This window comes from Sparus aurata, chromosome 3 (genome assembly GCF_900880675.1).
Source record: "Sparus aurata chromosome 3, fSpaAur1.1, whole genome shotgun sequence".
Lineage (NCBI taxonomy): Eukaryota > Metazoa > Chordata > Actinopteri > Spariformes > Sparidae > Sparus > Sparus aurata.
Genome location: NC_044189.1, coordinates 14,747,665 through 14,770,174, shown reverse-complemented (window position 1 = coordinate 14,770,174; position 22,510 = coordinate 14,747,665). Strand labels below are relative to the sequence as shown.

Sequence of the window (22,510 nt, the reverse complement as noted above, 5' to 3'; positions counted from 1 at the left end):
TACTCTCAGTAATGCTGCAGACAGGACGTGCAGTTATGTTTATTACGGTGTTAAGCATGAGTTTCCGTGACAGAGCTTCATGAAACTGCATTCAATCGGTGTGTATTTATTCACATAACCATTTGTAGCGTGAAATTATTTGAACATTTCAACAGCAGCTCTGTCGGGCTGTGACCCAAACAATAAGAAAACCAACAAACAAAGTAAATTCTGGTCTCACAGAACCACTCGTTTCATCCCCGGCTTTCCATTTCATCATAATAGCTCTCGTTTTACCGGAGGCATTCGGACAAAGTGAAAGATTGTCGGCTGAGGAGCGAGCCGAGCTCATGAAAGAGACCTAAGTGCCTCCAAATAACTATGTTTTAATTTCAACAAAAAAGGAAGGGAGGACACACGCCTCAAACCAGTGTCTCATGCGGGTAAACAAAGCGTGGTTGCCATGCCGATGGGGCGTCGGTGTATAAATAGCATGTGTGTTTGTTCTGAATACTCCAGAGAGAGAGAGAGAGAGAGAGAGAGAGAGAGAGAGAGAGAGAGAGAGAGAGAGAGGAGACGGAGACAGAGGGAATAGCAGGGAGACGGTGATAGCCAGTGTTGAATCTCAAGCACACACTTTTAACAAATGAACATGGTTTGCATGTTCATGGATTGCACAAATTGGGATCTCATGAAGGAACTAGCATGGATGTATCTTGCGTGCGAGAGTTGCATGCATGAATGTCGGTATGCATCCAAAGCCAACAGGTTGCCTTTGTAACACTTGTGCGCTTCTATCAACACCACTTTGACGTTGCTTTTATGTTTCTATGATATGTTTTTTTCCCCCTTTAAATCAAGGTCAGTGCTGCTGAAAGATCAGTTAACTGTCTCGCTGACTAACCAACTAAGAAAACATAAATAATTCTTGATACGACTAGTTAGCAGTCGGAGCGTGTCTGCTGCTCTTCTGCACAAATGCCATTTAAACTGAAGGCAAATCGTTTTGTGGAAAACGGCTGAAGGTTAAGCTGATGATTGTAATTGCATAGCAGGTGATTTGGTTATTATGCAGCGATAATTGAGCTAGAACAAGCGACGATCATATCAGGAGAAATATAATTTCCTGCTGCTGTGTAGAATAAGAGTGAAACGGCGTTAACCTTCTCTCCGTCTTCCCGTATGTCCCCCACAGGGAATGGTGACAGCACCTGCAGACAGACAAACGTGGACAGACGGCGCAGACACCCGGAACGCTTCCCTCCCATCCAGACTTCACACCAAGAACCGCGGCTCCAGTCGGTCACCGCCTCTCAACTGAGCAGCAGGCTTCCACCTACTCCGCCCAAGTAGCCCCGCCTCCTCTTCTCAGGTAGGACGCAAAAAAGGCAAACTGCACCGAAGTAGGGTTTGGAGGTTGAAGACGTGTGATTTTAGCATTAAATTCAAAATCTGAACTACGATCCAATCCATCTGCTGATCTCACCAGCCTGCACAGGAGATGTATTCATGCAAAGCTCATTCGGTAACCATGGCAACGGCTATACATAACCATCCGCCTGCTGGGATTTCTCCCGATCAATCAGAAAGTGACAAGTCTTAAACATTTTATACACAACATTATAGTAGAGTATGCCTCTCTTTTTTTTTTTTTTTAAGAATGTTTTCTAGACTCATTACACACCAGCCCAAGTTGCAGTCATGACTTGACTTATAGTGAACTTTAGTCATAAGCACTCTCATGTGAGCCTAGATGGGATAAATACTTGAGATGTAACACATTTTTGCATGACCTGCTCTCAGTCACCTGAATGAAATGTTCCCACCCTGTCCCATGTGACAGTGACGATGCAAGATGACAGTCATGCTTGCATGTCTTCGCTCATTGCTGAAAACAAAATTGACCAGAATGAAGAGGCAAAGATTGTTTTGTCTCTGGTTGTGAAAAAGACTTCCTTCTTACTAAAAGATTACTTTTTCTTCTCCTTGTAACAATAACAGTTACTGGTCACTATGATGTTACTGAAACTCTAGATCAGTGGTTCCTTTATGTTTTTTGGCTTTGGGTCAAGGCTTTACTTTTTGGGATATCTTTGCCTTTACATTGATAGCAGATGGTAGACTTCAGGTAAACAGGGACTGAGGGGAGACCTGACATGCAATGAAGGTCCCCCACTGGAATCTGGAATTAAATGGTCGGCATTTCAAACCTCTGTCCTCCAGAAAGAGGTTTTACAAGAAAATAAACATACACTGTAAAGTTTAAAAGTTGTTACTTGTTACTTTAAAAAGCATGAAGAAACACATTGCATCGATTACACTGGAAAGTAGACAATTCGATTTAGGCTATATGAGCTAAAGAGTTGTATCACTTACAATGATAAGTCTACTTGGTAGTTTTGATGTAATCGGTTTCCTAGCTTAAAAAAATAAAATAAAGTCACTTTGGACTTTATTTGGACAGTGTACACCTGCACCAGATATTGCACCTGCGTGGTGTTAAACTCTTTGTGCCTATTGAGTTTTTTGCTATTTCGCCCTCCTTCCTCTCTCTCCTCCTCTCCTCCTCTCCTCTTTCATTCCCATGATCTGTCTTTCGATTCTTCGCGTTGACCCTCCCGCTGATGTCTCCAAAAAACTCAGTTCTCTCCTCCTCCTCTCTGCACTCCGCTCGCTGGATCTATTGAAGCTCCTCCGTCAGTCCTTTATCTCCGTCTCGCCAGCTGTGTGCTGAAGCTCCATTCTCTCCTATGAGGGAGGGCAGAATGAATAGAAGGGCTTACAGTGAGAACAGTGAGGAAGCCAATCCCTGCCTTTGGTCTCTGACTCCTCTCTCTCCTCTCCTCCTGTCCTCTCCTCTGCCCTAAGACACTGCTGTGACCAATCCCGTCTCATCTTCCTCCTGCTGTACCCAGAGTGTCTCAGACGGGGCTTTGTTAGTAAGAAGGATGTATTTCCGAGAGAGAAAGTGAGGAAAAGATTATAAGCAAACAAAGCCAACGTACAGATTTGTTGGCAGCATTTTTTTTTTTTTTGTGAAACTACAAAGAGTTTTATTAGTTTGAAAAAATCAAAAGAGTCTTCTGAGCCTCACCCCAGTTGCAGCGTACCCGCTGACTTTTGACTCGACAGTTTTTTTGTTTTGTTTATCACCCTTCAGCCATATACAGTTACACTTGACTCAACAACAGCATCATTATATTTTGCTGTGAGGTACTTCAGTGTGCTTGGGGACTTTGCTTCGTAAGTATACAAATGTGTTGTGAAGTGCAGACTAATTAGTTTATTAATTTAACTTTGTACCAATTCAGAGAGGAGCAGCGAGGTGGGGTGTGAAACGAGTAAGAGCTTCTGAGAGAGGGGGGAAAGAAAAATAAATGAAAGGTAAGATGTAGATGAAAGAGATGTAAAGAAAGTACATAATTAAACAAAAGCGATGAATATAAAGTGGTCTTTTAAGTTCTGTTTCCTTCTCGCTCGGTTTCAACCTTTCCCTGCTGCTTCTTCCCCTCCCTCTCTCCACTCTCCTCCTTTCTTCACCCATCAGTCTCGCTGAATGGAAATTACACATTTTCGCTCCCTGCTTCCTCTCTCTTTTGTAAATTCGCTGTTGACAGTCGCCTTTCTCCAAGCAGAAAGCCTCAGAAATGAGCAGATGGAGGGCTGACAGTCTCGAAGCTCAAACAATGACGCTGGGCGGCAAGTCGTGGTGATCAACACATGTCAGAAAAATGGCTGTTAATGGGGGAGCCGTATACAGACTGTCAGTCTTCTATATAGGGGAGGGACGCCTGTTGAGGACGTGGAGTCAGAATCCAAACACTTAAGACTTGACATGTGTGTTCAGATGTTTGACATGTGCCTTATGTTGTATCCTGCATGGCTTACAGAGAGTTCCATTAACATATGCTACTGACAGCTAACATTGTAAGTCATAAATTATGTAAAATGTATATATGAGTTATTATGACGGTGAATGTGGCTTCTGTCCCCTCAAACTGGAGCTGTGGTTTCCTGCTCAATCGAAAGAATATCCCGTTTTTTAATTGTTGTGATTGTCCAACACAGTATGACTGCATATCTTTAGGCCGTTACGAAATACAGTCTGCAACATCTGCATACATGGTCACTCGTTTTGGATTTTCACAGCTATTTTTCGGGCCCGCACCACGTTTCTTTGACTGAATGAAACACTGCATTTATGAACTGCGTCAGTGTTGCAGAGAGAAGCACAAGGTGGACATTGGACCCGACAGGCGATTGTCACAGCAGATTCAAGGGTTCACATCCAGTCTGTCAAAATGGTCAAGCTTAGGATAAAGATATTATTAATTTGCCAAACACACATGACATTGCCTTGATGCTGGGTTGGTATGTCAATATTTGAAATCAAATCTCAAGACAAAATGATGCTCTATGTGCAAAACATTTTTATGTTACTGTAAGTCAGCAATGGCTTTACCAAGCTTGAACTGCAGACAAATGCAGATACTTCCGCACAGATGTGCGCTGCATGGTACGATTAAACAATTAACATTCAATCGTTTAAGAAAAACAGAAGACTTGGACTGAAAATGGTTAATTTCTCCTCAAAGGCAATTTGTGGTACAACACAGAACATACGGACGCATTAAAAACGCATCAGATAGACAAAAGCAACAATGGTCCAGGCGTGCATGGCAACAATTGTTATAAAAATGAATAGTTAGTATTTAGTTTGCTGCATCCCCCCATGTGTCCGTGTATTTTTGCAGACTTCTACAACACCTCTTTCTCATGTGACTGAGAATTTCCATGCAGGACGCCGCCAGAATTCAATTTAAAACAATGGAACCACTTTGCTTTACAGGTCCGCCAAATCTTGGTCATTTTTTTTTATTTTCCCAGAAAGTTTCACGCAAAGAACAACATAATTTGTTGCTAATCATATTCCAATAAATTGCGTGGGTAAGTCCTGTGAGTCTTTTAGTCGCTGCCCGGTAGGTCAGCTAAACATGCAATCATGTGAAACTTGTCTTCAGGAAAGCTTACAACTATAATTGAATAAGGAATAAATACCCATGTGGGATTTCCCCACACAATTAGTACCAAATTACATACTTCTTTCCAGGAAACTTCCTTGAAATTATTGAAATTAGATTATAGACCCATAAAATACAACATAAAATGTTGTCAATACTGCTGTTCAGGCTCCACTGGTTGTGGCTCTGTACAGAATCCGCAGAAATCAGAAACAAGATTAACTCCCTTTTTGCTGTCTCTTCACTGGAAGCATCGCATTGATCCACTCATTCAACCTCTTACAGTATTGGTTGGCTTTAACTTTGAATTGAGATAACACCTGGGGCACGTTTACAAAAAAAATGATAAAAATAAATGCTAGGCTTTGATTTCATTATTACACTGCCAGGCTGTGATATTTTATACACTGAGAGATAGAGAGAGTAAACTTGTCTTGCAGGGCCAATCTGACAGCATCGTATTAACTTTATATTTCCAGAGATTGATTTTTCTTTTTCATTTGAAACTCCCACCCACACTCTCATGGTTTGACTCAATGCAGCCCGCAGCGACGGCTCACAGTAATCTTGAAGATGTCAAATTACCAATTAACCCTGCAATGGTCTCGATAAAAAAAGCTTCAGAGCAGCCATAAGATGTCCAGCTATGCCGGCAGGTGTCAGTCCAAGTGGTCGATAAAAAGTGATCTGAACCCGTTCCTGCTGTCTGACATTAGACTGCAGCAAACAAAAAAGTTGACGTGAATCCAAATAACTTGTGTGTTTTAGCCGGCTAAATGTTAGCATTAATACAATTTTACATGTCACACATGAAGAAAAGGTCATTAAAACTTAGCATAAGCTTCCTGTGGTAAGACGCCTGATGCATGTAGCGCAAACTGCATCCTTCAGAGGGTTAAACAGCCCAAGCAAATGGAGAGGTCCCCCCTTCTGGTTCTCTGTGTGTGAGCATGGATTTCCCCTTCTCTGTTTTCTTGTAATAGCTGTGCTCTGCTTTATTTGATCTGGGCCCCCGCTCTCATAGTAGGATTGAATTGGGTTTGGAGAGCAAGAGGAACACACACACACACACACACACACACACACACACACACACACACACACACACACACACACACACACACACACACACACACAGTCGCACACCTGAGACTGCCAACTGCTACAGCAGCTGCCCCAGAACGAAGCAGAGAGAGAGACAGAGAGGAGAGGGAGAGAGGGAGGGTGAGGAGAGGTAGTAGTAGTAGTAAGATACACGAGGATAGGTCGAGTTGGTGAGAAAAGAAGAGAGGGGAGAGAAGAGACGGCTAATAAGAGGGAGAGAGGGTGGATTATTGGAATGAACCCACAGAATTTGCATCTTAAAATTAAAGCGTTCCCTCCTAATACGGTGCCGAGTCACGTTCATTTCGAATCTCTCTGATTCCTCCTCCGTCTCCTTCCTGCTCTGTCTCCGCTGTCGCTGTCTCGCCCTCTCTACCTGTCATGTCACACGTACTGTACTACGGTCGCCTCTGCACAATAAGCAAGTGGTTAATTACCCTGCCCGGTGTCATTCAGTTCACCGTGTTTCATCCTGAACTATTACGTTGAGAGGAGAGAGGTAGAGAGGAGAGGAGGCGGACGAATGAAGAGTGGGGGAATGAATGAAAAAGAGAGGCTTTCTCAATTGGAAGAGCTGACCTCAGACTGCCTATTGTGCCGTTACTAGAAACTCTGAGCAAGAGGGAAGAAAAGAACACAATGGAGTGTGTTTGAACACACTTCATTTGAATGTTTCAACCAAGGCCTGTCAGCTTGAAAAGGCTCATAAAAACCATATCATGACTCCTTTGTTGAGACGTTTGTAAAGATATTTTCTTGAAAGTCTAAGTCCATGTGAAAACGTCGTTAATGATTTTGCCTAAATTACTGGATTTTTCCATCTGTCACAAGTGTGACAATCCCTGCATTTACATGCTCCCCAGATGATCCTGTTTCCCATGTTGGGTAGTGGTTCTTTGGGCTTCAGTGTGTTAATGAGCTGTTAAGTTGGAATATGAAAACTATATGAAGGGCTGTCGAGAATACCATTTTTAGGGCTCTGAAGCTTCAGTGAGAATCTTCTCAGCTTCTGTGGCGGGCTGTGGGGACAGGACCAACAGCTATAGTCTGTTAGCCATGAAGACATTTCAAGTGCAAAATGGCTCAGCCGTTACTTACAGCTTTCAGGTGGTTAGCCAGACTTGCTGTCGATTTGTGATATTCCAGTTTCCTTTGGCATATCTGGCACTCGACATTTTGGGGGGGTCATCCTTTTAGTTTTTGATGTCTTGACTTTATCGACATCTTGTGTTGGAATTTGCAAGCCAGGCTGTCACTTGTCACTGTCCCAGATTCAGGCACTGATTTAGCCTTTGAACATGGTGATTTCGCTGCCATTTGGTTTCAGCCCGACGACAAAAAAAAATTATTTTGCAATTCCATTGTCTTAACAGCAGGTGGTTGTAAAGTATATGTGTGGGAAACACTGATATGTTTGTAAAAAAAATTGATATCTAATACATGAATTAATAACTATCAACCAAATATTTACCAGATATAATTTTTGTCCGACTTCCCGAGTTGTCGCTCTGACTTGAGGGGGCCTTCGTGTGAATTTCTCTAGTTGAGAACTCATTCGTTCAGTTAAGACGATGCCACATGAATGGAATATTTGTACCTGACAATGAGCAAAAAGGAGCCATACTGCATTAAAAAACATTGGATTTTTTTAGGCTACAAAACCAGCATAGTTAATTTTGACCCGTTATCTAATATTCATTTTAACTGGATTTATCTAACGAAGTAAAATAATCATATTTGAAATCTCTCACGATCCAGTTTCCATGTCAAGCGACTTCATACATGTTCCGGACCCGGAAATGAGAAACTGTAGCGTAAACCTTTTTGCAGGGCGGTAACGCTCCACAATACATCATTTGTCTCTCTTCCTGATACCACCCGACAAAGCAGTTATGTCGTTGTATAGATAAAAACAGCTTCTTCTTTTTTTTTGTTGCACGGTTGATGCAGTTTTAAAAAAGGGAGTTTCAGGGGGTAAAACAATCTGCTCTTTGTGTTCTGAGAGCCGCAAAATCAGAAGAAATTGAAGTGGAATAACTCTGTTACAGTAAACTTCTGCAGCGGCTCCTTTATGTTCTATAAAGCCGCCGCCTGTTTACAAAGGAGAGATGTTGAAGTCAGGCTTAATAACCGTACAGGGGTTGCAATGGCTTCCCCCATAGGAGCTAATCAGCATGCTTATGTGTGCTCGGCTTCAACCCCTGTGTTCCATTACTCTGTCCTGATAAACATCACTGTGACCGACTCCCTGCAAGAACATGCATTTACCTTCTTTTATAAGTATCTGCATCTGTGTGTGCGTGTGTGTGTGTGTGTATACTGTATAGTGCGTGGGCGCGTTAGAGACACAGCCTTCAGTTGTTGACAAACCGCAACATGCTGAAGTGCATGTGTAAGTGAAATGTGAAATGCCATGTGGAGCTGTGGGGTATCGACTGGAATTCAGCCATCAGCATGGAAAAACATGTTGCGGTGGGTCATTGCTAATGAGCCATACATGTGCTGGAACATTGTGTGGGTCTGCGAGCGAGCGCGCGCGCGCGCGTGTGTTTGTGTGTGTGTGTGTGTGTGTGTGTGTGAGTGTGAGGGAATGAGGGTTGATGCCTGCGTCTGCACATTTGTGGTGTGTATTGTGTCTCGTTGACTTAGTATATCAAAGCATTTACTCTTAAATTTGTATTTCAGGGGGTTAAAGTGTGCGTTTCAAGAAATTACAGTAAGAAGTGTGTGTGTTCGTGCGTAATTCCACTCCGTGTGGGTGCCATTATTCACAGAAGAGCGCTTGTCTGCCTTTTGGCGTGATTAATCCAGCATCCTTCCTAACTCCGACCCACTTTTGTTGCTCTTTTCTTTGTTTGCTCTTGATTCCCTTCTGCTTTATAGCATTAAGCAATGAGTAATGATGACTGACATCATCTCTGGCTAGGCTAGTGCCGACTAATTGGCCAGAGCGATCTGATTGCATTAGATGTTATTCCTTCAGGGTATTCCCTGTCCTCCGCCCCCGCTTTGAAAGATATCCCTCATTATTTGGATGGAGCAACATATTGCCTTTGTTTAGGTTTTGCTGTATTTATAGTGAGAATTTTGCCGGTTGGTTTGCATCCCTTCTGATTTGCGGTCCGTGCATTTTAACCTGAACAGTGAGCAGAGGGGTGATTGTTGCAGAGCTTTGACTGGTCTTGTTAATTGCTGTCATTCAACATGCACGTCTCAGGATACTTTAAGGATATTACAGACGCACTTTTGGGGATAATAATATACCACCGGAATGTGTTTGGTTATTGTGTGGGTGCTCTGGGTGCTCATGTGAGAAAGCAATAAAGGGTTGAAAAATGAAGTTGCGCTTCAGATTTACTAACAGCCATGAGAGGCTTTTTCCACCGCTCATCTCTCTCTTTTCTTCCCCGTCGTCTTCCTTTCACGGCAGCCACCTTTTTCAAGTGAGGTAAAATTGATTATAGTAATGGATGCCCCCCCCCACACACACACACACACTCCAGCCCTTTCTCCTGCTCTCCTTCACACTCACTCCCGCTGTACATTCTGTTCTGTGCATTAGCACGGCCACGGGAATGCCCCTCGCCCTAGGCAGCTTAATGCAATCACACCTCCAGTATAAGTGCACCGAGAGAGAGCGAGACAATCGAGAAAGTTTGAGGAGGTACAGGAGAGGGACTGGTGGGTGGCGACTGGCAGGAGTGATCACATCAGAGGATAATTACCCGGAGACAGGACGGCGAAGTCAGGCACATTAGATAATTTACAGGTTCTCCTGTTAGTCAAGGTACCTGTTTAGGTTATTGGTACAAATGTCAACTGTACTATCACAGAACTACTCATTTGTTTATGAGGCTGCTTTTAAGGCTGGTAGTCATGGAGCGTCTGTGAAACATTAACTGATCGGCTGACTCGGTGATATGAAATGCCCTGGAGAATTGTTTTACTTTTTTAGGTTGAAGTCCTTTAAGCTTTTACTTGGTTGTGATTTGCATGGCTTTAACAAATGAATAAGATTGTTGTTCAAGTTAATACAACCGAGAAATTGATCAAATTAAGTAGCAGAAAATTACGCATTAGCCCAACTGTCATTTGGAGTAGAGAGATAGTATATTTCACTTGATGATTTTGTTTTTTGAAATAGTAATTCTTTTTTTTTTTTACTTTTTTAGTTTTCTTTAACGCAGGGCAAGTTTATTTATCGAGCACACTTTTAATCAGCAGGCGCGGACTAAACTGCTTTACAAAGAGAGTACATGAACACAGAAATTTCCAAATAAAACACAAGGCATCGGACTAGATAAAATCATCACACAAACAATAAAATAACACACAGAGGTAATAGGTTTGCATACTTTGGATACACTGTAAAAAGACACTGCAAAAAACAGCCCAAAAAGGTAGTGTCTGCGCAGTCTTTAATGTTTAATTTGACTGAATTTGATACGACAAGTTCTTTTTTTAATTATTCAGAACAGATATTAATTCAGTTGTGCTTAAATTCTTTCGTTTACATTCTCAAGAAGACAAGTTGAGATGGTTTTGCAGTGATTGTGAAAGAAATACACTTTTCTAGTCTCACAAACTTGGAGTGAAAAACTTGACGCACGATTACATTTCTTTGATGAGTCGATTGAACTGTGTCAAGTTAGAAGAACTCGTGTATATCCTGTAAGTTCTGGAGTGGTCTGAAAAGCAAAAGATAAAGAATTAACTAGATATAGATAAAGCTTTATATTACTTCTATTTACATTAGGTTAACGAGAAAAGGATCCACAGATTCAACTGCATTCCTGTACGATTGTTGTACAGTGTAAATAAGGTTAACTGACTTGACTTTACCAATAATAAAGAGTAAAGTTCTGCTTAAGATTAAGGAGCTGTTTCAGTTGAGCTCAGAGTCTTTAAGTTTTGTTTATTTTCTCATTTAAAATAATGAAACAAAAAAAACTAAAACCGATGGCTCCTTCACTTCAAACAAATGAAAAGGTTTCTGGGATTTATTTATGGATTTTTAGTCTCGATGTTCTGAAATACTGAGGAGTTCGCGATGACAAGACCTTCCCCCCGGAGGCGTCGAGCACGGTTCAGCAACTTCAGGTTTTAGTAAGATGAATGGGGATGGCCTTCGTGGTGCCTGGGAAGTCCTTATGCTGAGACCTATAGAGGGCTTATTGCTTTTACTACTAGGCTCTGTGATAAAGTGCCGTCTTTCTGACCACCCACTCTCTCCCACACAGCGTTTGCTTTTCCGTCTCTGCGCGTGTGACTCTGTGTATGTGGCCTTCTTCTTATGTTATCTTGTTCTCTTTTTGTCAACTTTCCCTTCATTTTTTTCCCCTCTCATCTCGCTGTGTGTCCTTATTTCTGTCAGTTCCCTTCTGCTTCTCTCTGCGTGGCTCTCTCTAACTCCCCGTCGTTAACTTTGCCACGCTCTTGCCTCTCGTCTCCTACATTGACAGGGTTTGCACGAACCGTTGCAAGTCTGGAAAAGGCTTAAATCGTGACCATTATGTTGAGGAACGGGCTTGGTGCATCATCAACACGGTCATCAATGTAAAGCTAATTTGATATTTGAAATTATCAGACCCCCCCCATCACAGTTGTTGGTCGTCTCCTGGTGCTGAAATAAACAAGCATTAATTGATCATCATCAAAACGTACAAAGTTAATAAAACAACTTCTAACCTGAAAATAAACATTGTTTGCTGTGACTACAAATTGATTCTGTAAACTTTTTATTTCACAATTGCATTTAAAGCAATTTTGACGCGATGATAATGGCTTTATAAAGTACCTTTAAAGTGTTTGAATTTCACTCTTTAAAACCTGTACGAACCCTGTATTTAGCAGCCATTGGTTTGAATGCTATTAATGTCAATTTCCTTTTCATCGGGTGGTCGGAGTGGCTGAGCAGACACTAAGTGGTGTTGCTAATTGGCAGATCGGTTCATACTCGTGATCTAATGATATGATACCTGAGCTGTTGGCTCCAATCACAGCCTCCCACCCTCTGTGATAATTACCTTGAGAAAACCAGACAGGTCGGCTTGACAGGAGCCCGGGAGACAATTGAACTTCCTATTAAGATTTGGTTTGTGCCAGCTAGCGTTGATTTACACAACCCATTCTGCAGTTATGTACTGTCGACACAAACGTATTTGCATAACTTCTCTCATGATGTGTTTGTCTGTGGTAAAACAAACATTTTGCTGTGGGATTCTGGTTTGTTGTCTCAAAGAATCGCACCATTATTCTCTTACTTTTTAGTGCTGTACTGTACTGTATATATCAGGCCTGCCTGCCATCACAAAATTGTCGGCTCAGGCTGTATGGCTGCGTTGATGGATGGCCACTTACCTGTATCCCTATATTCTATCCACTTATGCTCCTTTACTCAATCCTTTTATGCGCAGAGAGGTGTGGGCTAATAGCCCATTGAGCTAAACTAGTTTTCCTTCACGTGGGGGACCGGAGTGAACTCGGGGCTAATGTAAAGGCCTGTGGTTTCCTGAACGGTATAACAATGGCAGATAAGCTTCGGCTTGGGGATTTTAATGGAGCAGTCAAGGGTGACAGCGAGCAGACATTATTCAACATGGATGCACGAGAGATTTTTCAAAGTTGCAGTGTATTTTTTTTTTTACACCCCTAGAAAAACAACTGTAAATACCTGCAGTAAAAGTGCTGCTCTCCATCTGAAAGCACTGTTTGGCAAAGTCTGCTGAAAAGAAAAATAATTATTCGAGGAGTATTATTGTTTAACTGTCCCCATATAATCCATACATTTTAAAATAATGAAATGTCAGAACTGATCACAGTTTCCTGGAGCTCAACGTGGCTTCTTAGAAATACCTGTTTTGTCCAACTAACAGTCCATCAATCGCATTGATGAGTTAAATGTATTTGTAATGCGCAGGGCTGTCCAATGATGTTTCTAGCAAAAAAGATGAAAAAATAAGTAAAAATCAATCAAAATGATCATATATATTGTTGTTTTTTTTGCCTTTTTGTGAGGTAAAATGCTCATTAAACATGTAGGATCCCTTGTTATTTATTATTTTTCATAGTCTGAGCACGTTGGGCAGAGCAACACTTTGTGCAGGAATTCAGTCAATTAAGGGAACTTACAATACAATCCAGTTCAGGTGTTTGCTTTTAGCCCGGGGACACCCTTAAGTTTATTTTCACTCACAAAAGTCACAAAGGGCTTCACACGAGCATTATACAACATGTAGAAAGAAAGCATAAAGGTAGAGTGGCCAAATAAGCTGCTTGAGCTTACATCATCAAACACAATACACAAAAACACACATTGTAAATGCATAAGGTACAGTCCTTGTGCATACACGTCAACTATGTAATATAGTATATATAACATAATGGCCAAAGAAAATCACCATACAGTATCTTCACATGTGAGAAGCTGAAACCAGCAAATGTTTGGGATTTTTGTCTGGATAAGTGACTCAAAGTGAAATCCGCCAAAATGGTTGCAAATTAAATCGATGCCGATACCGACAGTAGGGTGACAAAGGTAGGGAGAAAATATTCACATATCGACAATTATACTTAACAATAAAATATATTGTCCAAAATAACTTAAGTGCAACGAAACAGTTAACTTCACCGGAGAATTTGATAATTATAAATGACCCCAGCCATCATTGTTTGTATCGTATTCTGTAGATAGAAAAAAGTCCCCATAGTGGCTCATATCGGCATTTCCATACAGATCGATACAATCGATCTTTGATAAGCAACTATTGGTTGATAGTATTGGCCGACCGATATGTCAGTTGAACTCCAATCGACTTGCTCTATTAATAGACTAATCACTTCAGCTCTCTCTGTTGTGCTTTATTTGCTCGAATCAATGATATGACCTCAGAGGAAACTCCACATGCAGCACCCGCACATTAATTTAATTACTCTCCTCATCGTCCTTCGCATATGGGCATAATTTCTCCTCTAAATAAAACGCCTTTGTTGGACTGAAAATCCCTGGCTCTTTCATGAATCCATTTGTACAACGCGGCCCCTCTCAAGCAGTAATTCAGAGCTGTGGCTGCCGCACTCTGATGGGACTTCATACAGTATTGTGATAGCCTTAGATGAGGAACGTGCTGCACACATCACCCAGCAGCACAGTGCCGTGAGCCTGCCACTGTACATAACTGTAGGCTGTGTTGACTGTTGTGTGGGAGGTTACATAAACACACACACACACACACACACACACACACACACACACAGAGCAAGGGAGGAAAGAACTGCCACCATTTCACATTCTTAAGTGTGTGTAAAAGAAGGAGAAGGTCGTGACGGACTGATGATCTCGACTGCCGTAAATGTAAAGGTGGGTCCTTTACTTGGAAAATCACCCTGATGATGAGCCTGTGTGAGTACTGTTCATCGCTTTGAGAGAGTTTAAAAGGGTTTTGATTGGCTGTCATCCCTAGAATAACTGAAGCAGCAGCACAACCTCAGACTTGAACCATTAATTACACTAGTTAGTTATTTACCAGCTGCAGGAGGGACGGGCGCTCCGGTCTTGATTGTGCTGAGATAGCACGCAAGGTTTTTTTCACCACGACTCGAGAATAACCTCTGAGGGGAAGGCACTGGCAGGTGTGTGCGTGTGTGCGTTCGCGGAGGTGTGTGTGAATGCGTTTGACAGCAAAGATTACATAACAGAGATGCCTGCTGCTGCAGGTCACCGTGAATGACAGCAGCATTCACACGCACACAGGCACTCATGTAAATCATTACAAATACAAACGTGTGTTGCAACTACACACACACACACACACACACACACCCTCTTGTATGCCTTCAGTCTTCTTGCCCTTTCTCTCTTTCGGGTTTTTTGAAGTTTTCTATTTTTTTTTATTTATACAGAATGATGAAACCTTCACCCACAAAACAGTAAGATTCGTCTGCTCGTTATCCTCAGCTGCTTGATATTTTCGAGTAATGGCTCTCAGGGAAAGGGCGGGGGAGGGGGTATTTGTCGCATTTTTGGAGTGATGCTGCACGATTCCTGGAAAGTGCCAAGCATGGGACGGTGCTTGCAAGTCAGCCCCGTCGCACGAGGATAAACAAACATACAAACCAGATTCTTAGCTGCAGCAACAAACACACGTACAATGACACATACCACCTCCATCTGATCCATCTGTCTGTTTCTACGTGCAGGATTATTGACACACATACACACACACGCACACAGGAGCCGTGTAGTTGCCAGCTTTGTGGAAGTATTTTTAGACTGTTGGTTGTAGTGTTTTGGCTGATGTCTGTGTTTTTGAGTGGTCTGAAACACCCAGGTGCTTAACATACTACTGAACTTGAGAAAAAGAGTAATGCGGCCTGTTCCTCGGCCCTTTCCCCTCTCCTCCACTGCACCAGCCGTGCTAATGAATCTACATTGCTCCTTTAATAGAAATCCATGTCCGCTCGTTGGCAGAGCTGCCCTCATCCTTTTCACGAGCTCGATGCACAGAGAAAAGGCGCAGGGTTTATGAGCGAGCCGACCGCTGTGGACGATGAGTGGAGGACACGCGGGTCCAGTTTGGGCACCGGTTCTATTCTAAATGAAGCAGGAGTTTGTGAATTATTGAAGCGCCTGTCCTCTTTCTCTGCTCCCTCTCCATCTCTTTCTCCCTTCTCTCCCTCTTTAGATCTCATTTTTCTCTCTCACACACTGTTATCTTCCCTCGGCCCTTCCTTCCTTCTTTCTCTTCTTCCTCCTCCGTTGGGTGGGTGCGAAGGAGGGTCAGCTTTATTTGTGAACCAGTATTCCCAGCGTGTGTGTACATTAGTGTGATTTGAGTGATGTTGGTTAATCCAGTGTTGTCCTTGGAGACAAATTTGGCCCATATCACAGGCTGCTATTACTGCGTCTAAAATCTCCCGTGCATTGAGACAGTCGTTATTTACTGCCGTGCGCCGTCCCAACTCCCTCACTAGCATTTTTTTTCTTCATAAGGCTTCACCCTGCTCTGCAACAGCAAATACAGAGAGACGGAAAGAGAGTTGAGATTTAAAGATATACTTGAGGCGGAATGCCTGCTCCATCACTGCAAAGCAACGTCTGCTATCACCATCATTCAAAGAGAAAAGTGCACCTTCAACACGCTTGATATCTTATCTTGCAGCTTTTACGCCACTCCTCTAAGATACATTTCCTGTTGTTGTTTTCTTTCTTTTTTGTTTTTCCAGAAGAAGAAGAAGATAAGAATAAAAGTCCATTTGCTTAAAGCTGCCACGTGGAACTTTAATTTTGTTGATTCTGGCGGCCCCTGTGGACAAAAGCAGAATGAGCACCTCTGCCTTGTATTGTAAAGATTATGACCTGCATAATGTGTGCTCTAGAAAGAAAGACATACCATGGTTTTAACATTCGGAGATGTTAAAACTGGAGACTCATCTACTCTCCTAATTTATAATAAAGTGTTAACAGTATAGTATAGTAAGACAGTGGTCAAGTCATGCAACTGCTACGTGTTGCATTTACAGCCCAACATTAGCTTTTTACTTCTGGCAATTTCATTTATGCTTTTAAATTCCTTACAATTGTTTTCATCTGTGAAGATTATCTTTTTGAACAAAATGCTAACTTTAATAAACTCATGTTTTCCACAGGGCTTTCAGTATTATCTTCAATAATCCAAAATCCAGCTGAAAAATTGCAGAAGCTTTTTGTCTGGGGACCTAGGGCGATTCTAACTTTTTCGCTAGCCCACAAAAGTCCAACAGCCCATCAGAACTCTATAGCTGTCTTGTTTAGCTAAAGCTAAAGCTGTCAACATTTGCTAGTAATGTTATCTCTTCATAATAACAAGCTAACACCAAGATATAGCTCTGTAGCAAGGCCAACATAAAATGATACATGATGAGAAAGTTGTTCTGCTGCCCGCTGACAATACACAAGTTATCTGCTCCCTTATTACCAGACTACAGAGCAGACTTTGAGACTCCTCAATTCATCCTCAGCACTCCGCCATAACAATGGTTTTAACTTTCAAAATTCAACCTGGTAGGCATTAAGAATAACTAGAGCAGATATAGATTAGATAGAGCTAGTCTTCTCTTTGACGGTCTTATGTCAGTCATTTAGAGGCACCGACTGTTTGATAACCAGTTAAATATTACTTGTAGGTCGATTAATTATTTTAAGAGATTGAAAGTTCTTTCCCGACTTTGAAATCAGCAGGTGACAAAATAATCTCACCACAAGGTCCACTGGACAGCTGTTCGGGAGCACTTCTTGTCCGTGTTGGCTTGAAAGTTGAGAGTGAATGTCACAGTTGACCTTGGAAAATGCAGTTTACAAAATAATGAGATGCTAACACTTCCCCTCAATAAGCCTGAGTCTAAATCCACAACAGTCCTCAATCCACACTTTTAGACAAGAAAGCTTTTTAAACAAGCCCATTTTAAAAACATTTTTGGTATAGATTTCGTGTCATGTATCGACAGTCGGTGCCGGTTCAAATGGATATTCAGGTGGGTATATTATGGTTCAGTGTTGGCAGTGAGACAGGTCTCTATCCTGTTATTATGACAGGAGTTGATGAATGGTGCACTAATAACCAATGTGCTCCACAGGGAACCCATGCTATGTTGAGCTCGTCAAATAGCAGCAGTCGTGTCTTTTGTGCTGATGTTTGAGCTTCAAAGAAAAAGAAAGGGATGACAGCCTGGATGGATACAAAGGAAGGTTCACTCTCAGATGATGTATGGATAACTTTTTTTTTTTCACTTTTTCGATAGATAAGATGAGTCTAGGGGCCTCGGTACAAATCGTGCGTTGAAGGAAATCAGATTGGATAGCAAGTAACTGGCTACATCTCAACATTTATTATTTGATCACTGACTATAGAGCTGTCCCCACCAAGAATGATAACTATAACAATAAATGTATCATTAAAAATAACACAACCCAGTTTTCAGAATAAACGTAAGCTAAAGTTAATTTTCTATTTCTTTCTTGTCACAGTGTCTCGTTTATGGACAAAAATCACATGGTTAGAATTTTAAAAAATGTAATTAAAAAAATCATGGTTTGGTTGCCACAAAAACAACTTGAATTGTCCGCAGGTCTCCTTAATGAAAACCTTGATTTGACGCTGCAGAAACATCTGGCAATGTCCCCAGGTGTCCTTAAAAATAGTGGTGTGTCTCAAACTGAGGTGAGATCATATCCTGGCAAGTGGCTTTCAAAATTAATCAATTGCCTTGATTTTTGGGATATTTTTGTACAAAATAATGTTGCAGGAGTGCTCATGATATTGCTTTTTAACCGGAGCCGACCTCTTTAATGAAAGCTTATTGATGGCATTTCTGAAACACTTTTCAGATGGTCTCCTCTAATAACTTAGTCTCAGTTATTTATACAAGGTAATAAAAATGCTAAGATAACACATATGTGGCCAAATCTTAGACATAAAAAAGTTTACCTGCGAGATGCTGCCAAGCGATGTTTGGCACTGATTTGTTTTCGCTGATGTCCTCTTTGACGAATGCCAGGATAATTGCTGTTGACTCGTACAAAAGTCTGAATACAATTTGTCTTCAAAAGAGGACAACCCTTGTAGCAGAGTGTTGGATTCTACTAACTCTTGTCTTTGAAGAATGTCATAAAACTCTGCAGTAACAGGTCATCAGTATTCATTTTCCTCAGCTGCAGACACAGCTGGCGCCACTGTTTACAGAACATTATCCTTCATCAGCGGGCATACTGACATCATTATCGTTAAAGTTATCGTTATTGCGATCGTTGTTGGTGTGGACGACCCTTATCTCTGACTTCCTCAGATTCTTGATGTCCTCTGACTCCAATATTGTCCAGCATGCCCAATTTAACGCCATGGTAAATATCCCAATCACTTAAACTGATGAAGCTAGTTTCTTTTATTTGTTTTTGGAGGTCAAGGTAGACATACAGTTGAATTTATTGATTCAAAATGAATCAGAAGTTTTGATAATCAGTTGGACATCAATATTTATCCTTTCTCAAGTAAAAACGCATCAAATGAAAAATAAAAAGATGCAAAAGATTCCAGTTTTTCATTATCATCTAGGCGAGATGCTCAATAACTTTAACTGTAAGTAATTTGGATTTGGATACATCAACTTCGGCTGCTGAAAGTTTCTTCTGGGCATTTATCAATATTTCAGACACTCAATCATCACACTCAATTATGATTTGTGTCATTACAATGAACCGAAGTCAAGACCGTCAACCTTTTTCTCATCCCATTCTGTGTCACTCCCTCCTCTGCCACTGCTTCCTCTGTCCTCTCTGCTGTTCAATATTGATATGAGCTGTCATTGGTCCAGTTATTTATGAGGCCCCTCCCTGGTATTTTTCCATTGGCTCGGGATCTACAGTTAAATTCTTCTCTAGTCAAATCTAATCCAGAGCAGCCGGATTTTCGGTTGTACAGCAGCCTGCCCAAGTCAGAAAAAAGAGCGTGCCTTTCTACGGCTATGACAAAAAAAATGAATGGTATGTTTTCAGCCGATGAGCACGTATGGATGTTTTACAGCCCGTCTGCTCTCTATTTCTTGCTCCCTCGTGTTTACTTCTCTTGCTCTTTTGCTCCCTTTCCTCCTAGAATGGAAGCCAAAGACTCTTTCCCATAACCCCTACAGACCTGTGTGTGTATGTCTGTGTGTGTATCTGCACAGAAGTCTTAAAGAAGAGGCAGATCGAAACGCATGCAAGCCTTGTGCGCACACACATATACACACACACACACACACACACACACACACACGTACAGTACAGGCCTCATTACACTGACTGGCTCCAGGGATTTGTGCCAGAACTATTTCCTGTTTGGGGCTCAAGAGAAAGGGGAAGTAGTGATGATGAAATATGACGTAACGACCGCGGTGGTCTTCCTGTGTACTCTGCTCGGGCCTGGGTGTTACCCAGAGTTTATTTTCCATGGTCATTAATCTGAACATGTGTATAGCTGCCATCAGCCAAGTAACCACTGCCGTAATCTGGCCTGTTTCACAAAAATAGTTATTGGCCCTTTCTGTTTTTTCTTTTACACACATATTGCAGATATATTCGTGAGTCCTACAGACCACTTTACCAGCTAAAGTAGACTACTACATTTAACTTGTATCACCTAACTTTTATCGTGCCCATTTAACTTGTTTCAGCTAAAGAGGTTTAAGAATTGTCTTTTCTCTGTACTCATTGGATTCGGGTGTGTGCATCATATGTGTGTTTTTTGTCAAGTGAGGGCGTAAAAATGTAGTGAGGTGACACATCTCCTCTTTGTAGACCACTCGTGAGAGCAGATGTTTTGACTCGTTATTTAAGTCCAGATATATTACAGTTTTGCTGCTTTTCAGCACCATGGGTGGTTCCTACCTGACAAGCCAGGGGAATAAAATTAGCATCTCTAACACCGGAACCTTGGGGTTCATTAAAATATGTGTTTCGACATGTTGCTTCTTAATGGCTTTCAAGATAACAAAAAACAATTCTTATTCATTCTGTTTATATTAAAATGCACTGTTTTGCAGACATCATTTTGACACTTGAACTGAAAGTTTAATGAGAAAGAAAACAGCAGAAACAGATAAAGCAAATATGGACAAAGATATGTCTCAGTCATATGCACGTACAAACCACAGGGGATCATGCAGCCACAACAGTGTGAAATAAAGTTTTTGCTCTCAGGATCTGATTATCAGCAGTCAGTAAGGTGACGCTCGCAAAAGAAAAGCTGGGATTCACTAATCCAGCAGGCAGGATGTGAGAGCCAGTGACTTCCTCTCGAGGTGTGAAGTCATCTGCTAAAAACAGAGGCAATGTAACACCTCGCTCGCTGCGTGGATCTTACACATCTACCTTGAAGCAGCAAAACACAGGAACATTCACACATTTGTGGACACGCACATACAGAGCTAATACTGAGGTAGCGAGGAGCATACGATGTTATTACTTATCAATTAAAGCTTTGGTATTTAAATGAAGGCGGCAACTGCTCTCGCATACTATTCATAATGTAGAACATGATCTCATTTGGACATTTCGCATTTTTTTATTTGCAGTGACATAACTTCCATCTTTTTTGTGGGACTAATTAGCGACAGATCAGCAGCAGAAGGACACATACTGAAGACTGGTAATTAAAAAAAGCACTTCACATATTGCCATACGGTGTGGTGACAATGCTTCCTATCACAGTTGGTTTGACTCTGATATATGCAGTGAAAAAAAAAAAAAAAAGTAACACCGGTTTTCCTTAAAATAGCCTGGAAAGCCGTGCTTTTCTTCTCCATAGCAACAGTTCGCTGTTGAGCACTGACTTGGAGTTGATGGAGTGGATTTTCCTCAGCACCTTATTTACTCTGTGTGCGCGCATGTATAAGTGTGAGTGTGTGTGCGCGTTCCATGTCTTCCTCCGAGTGCATCTTTGTTTATTTGTGGACGGGGAGCCGCCAAGACATTGTTTGTCTGGCTGAGCCCATCTCTGTGGAAACCCAGAACGAGGAGTTAAGCAGCACCGGCAAGACTTGGGCTCCCGCTAAGCCACATTATGAAGTCTTCACTCTCTATTGTCAGCTGTCGAACCCCAAGAGCACGTTACCACATTTAGTGTGATGAAGGACCCCTCAACCCCTATTATGTTTACAATAATACACTTGTAATTTAGTAGCATGTAGCGGGATGAACATAGAAAAACATGCACTCAGTTACCTTCCTTTAATTCGATCTGTACATGAACCCAGGAACCGGACTACTGTAGATGACGTGTTGTCTATTTGTAGCTGCAGGGTAGACAAAAAAACACAACCACACACACACACAAGTGCACAGAGACACACACAGGCAGTGTGTAGTTTCAGGCACAGCAGGGGTTGCTTCTCTCCAGATGGCGGGAGCCGCCCACACACTGCCAGTTGTTATACAATATGTATTGTATAACAGCAGAGAGCAACAGGCCCCCTCCTGGTGCATGGAGAGGCAACACACACATATCCAGTCATTCACTCGCAAATACAGGCGATAAACACATGTGCGTTATTAGATTTGCTTTAGACGGTACCCTCTATATCAGCCGACGACGTCAGTCATGCAGGTATGTAGTCAGTGGGCTAGTCCTTTTTCCATATTATGCCAGCATACATCCAGTCAGTCAGCCAGCTCCATCAGTCGGGAAGACAGCTGCTGAGTAACCAGGCAGCCAGCCAGTGAGACGGATAATCAGTTTGTCTGCTTGCCAGGCTTGCAGCTGTGCAGTGAGTCACACAGCTGTTCAGGTAACCAGGCTGTCAGCCATTCAAGCAGCTGTGCAGTCAGTCAGACCCATATTCACTCATTCAGTGCTGTGCGGAACACTAGTTGGACAGATACATAGATTTTTATGTTG

General features: G+C 41.9%; 1 protein-coding gene across 2 annotated transcripts in view; it reads left to right on the top strand.

Moving 5' to 3' along the window:
- The window catches only part of atxn1a (ataxin 1a), a 102,572-nt gene that overhangs the window by 26,726 nt on the left and 53,336 nt on the right, over positions 1-22,510 (top strand). The window contains exon 2 of one of the 2 annotated variants that reach the window (XM_030411873.1): positions 1,175-1,351. The gene's annotated coding sequence lies outside the window, so the exon portion shown is untranslated. Of the gene's footprint in view, positions 1-1,174; positions 1,352-14,440; positions 14,506-22,510 lie in introns of those variants that run through there. The other variant, XM_030411875.1, reaches the window with a different exon arrangement.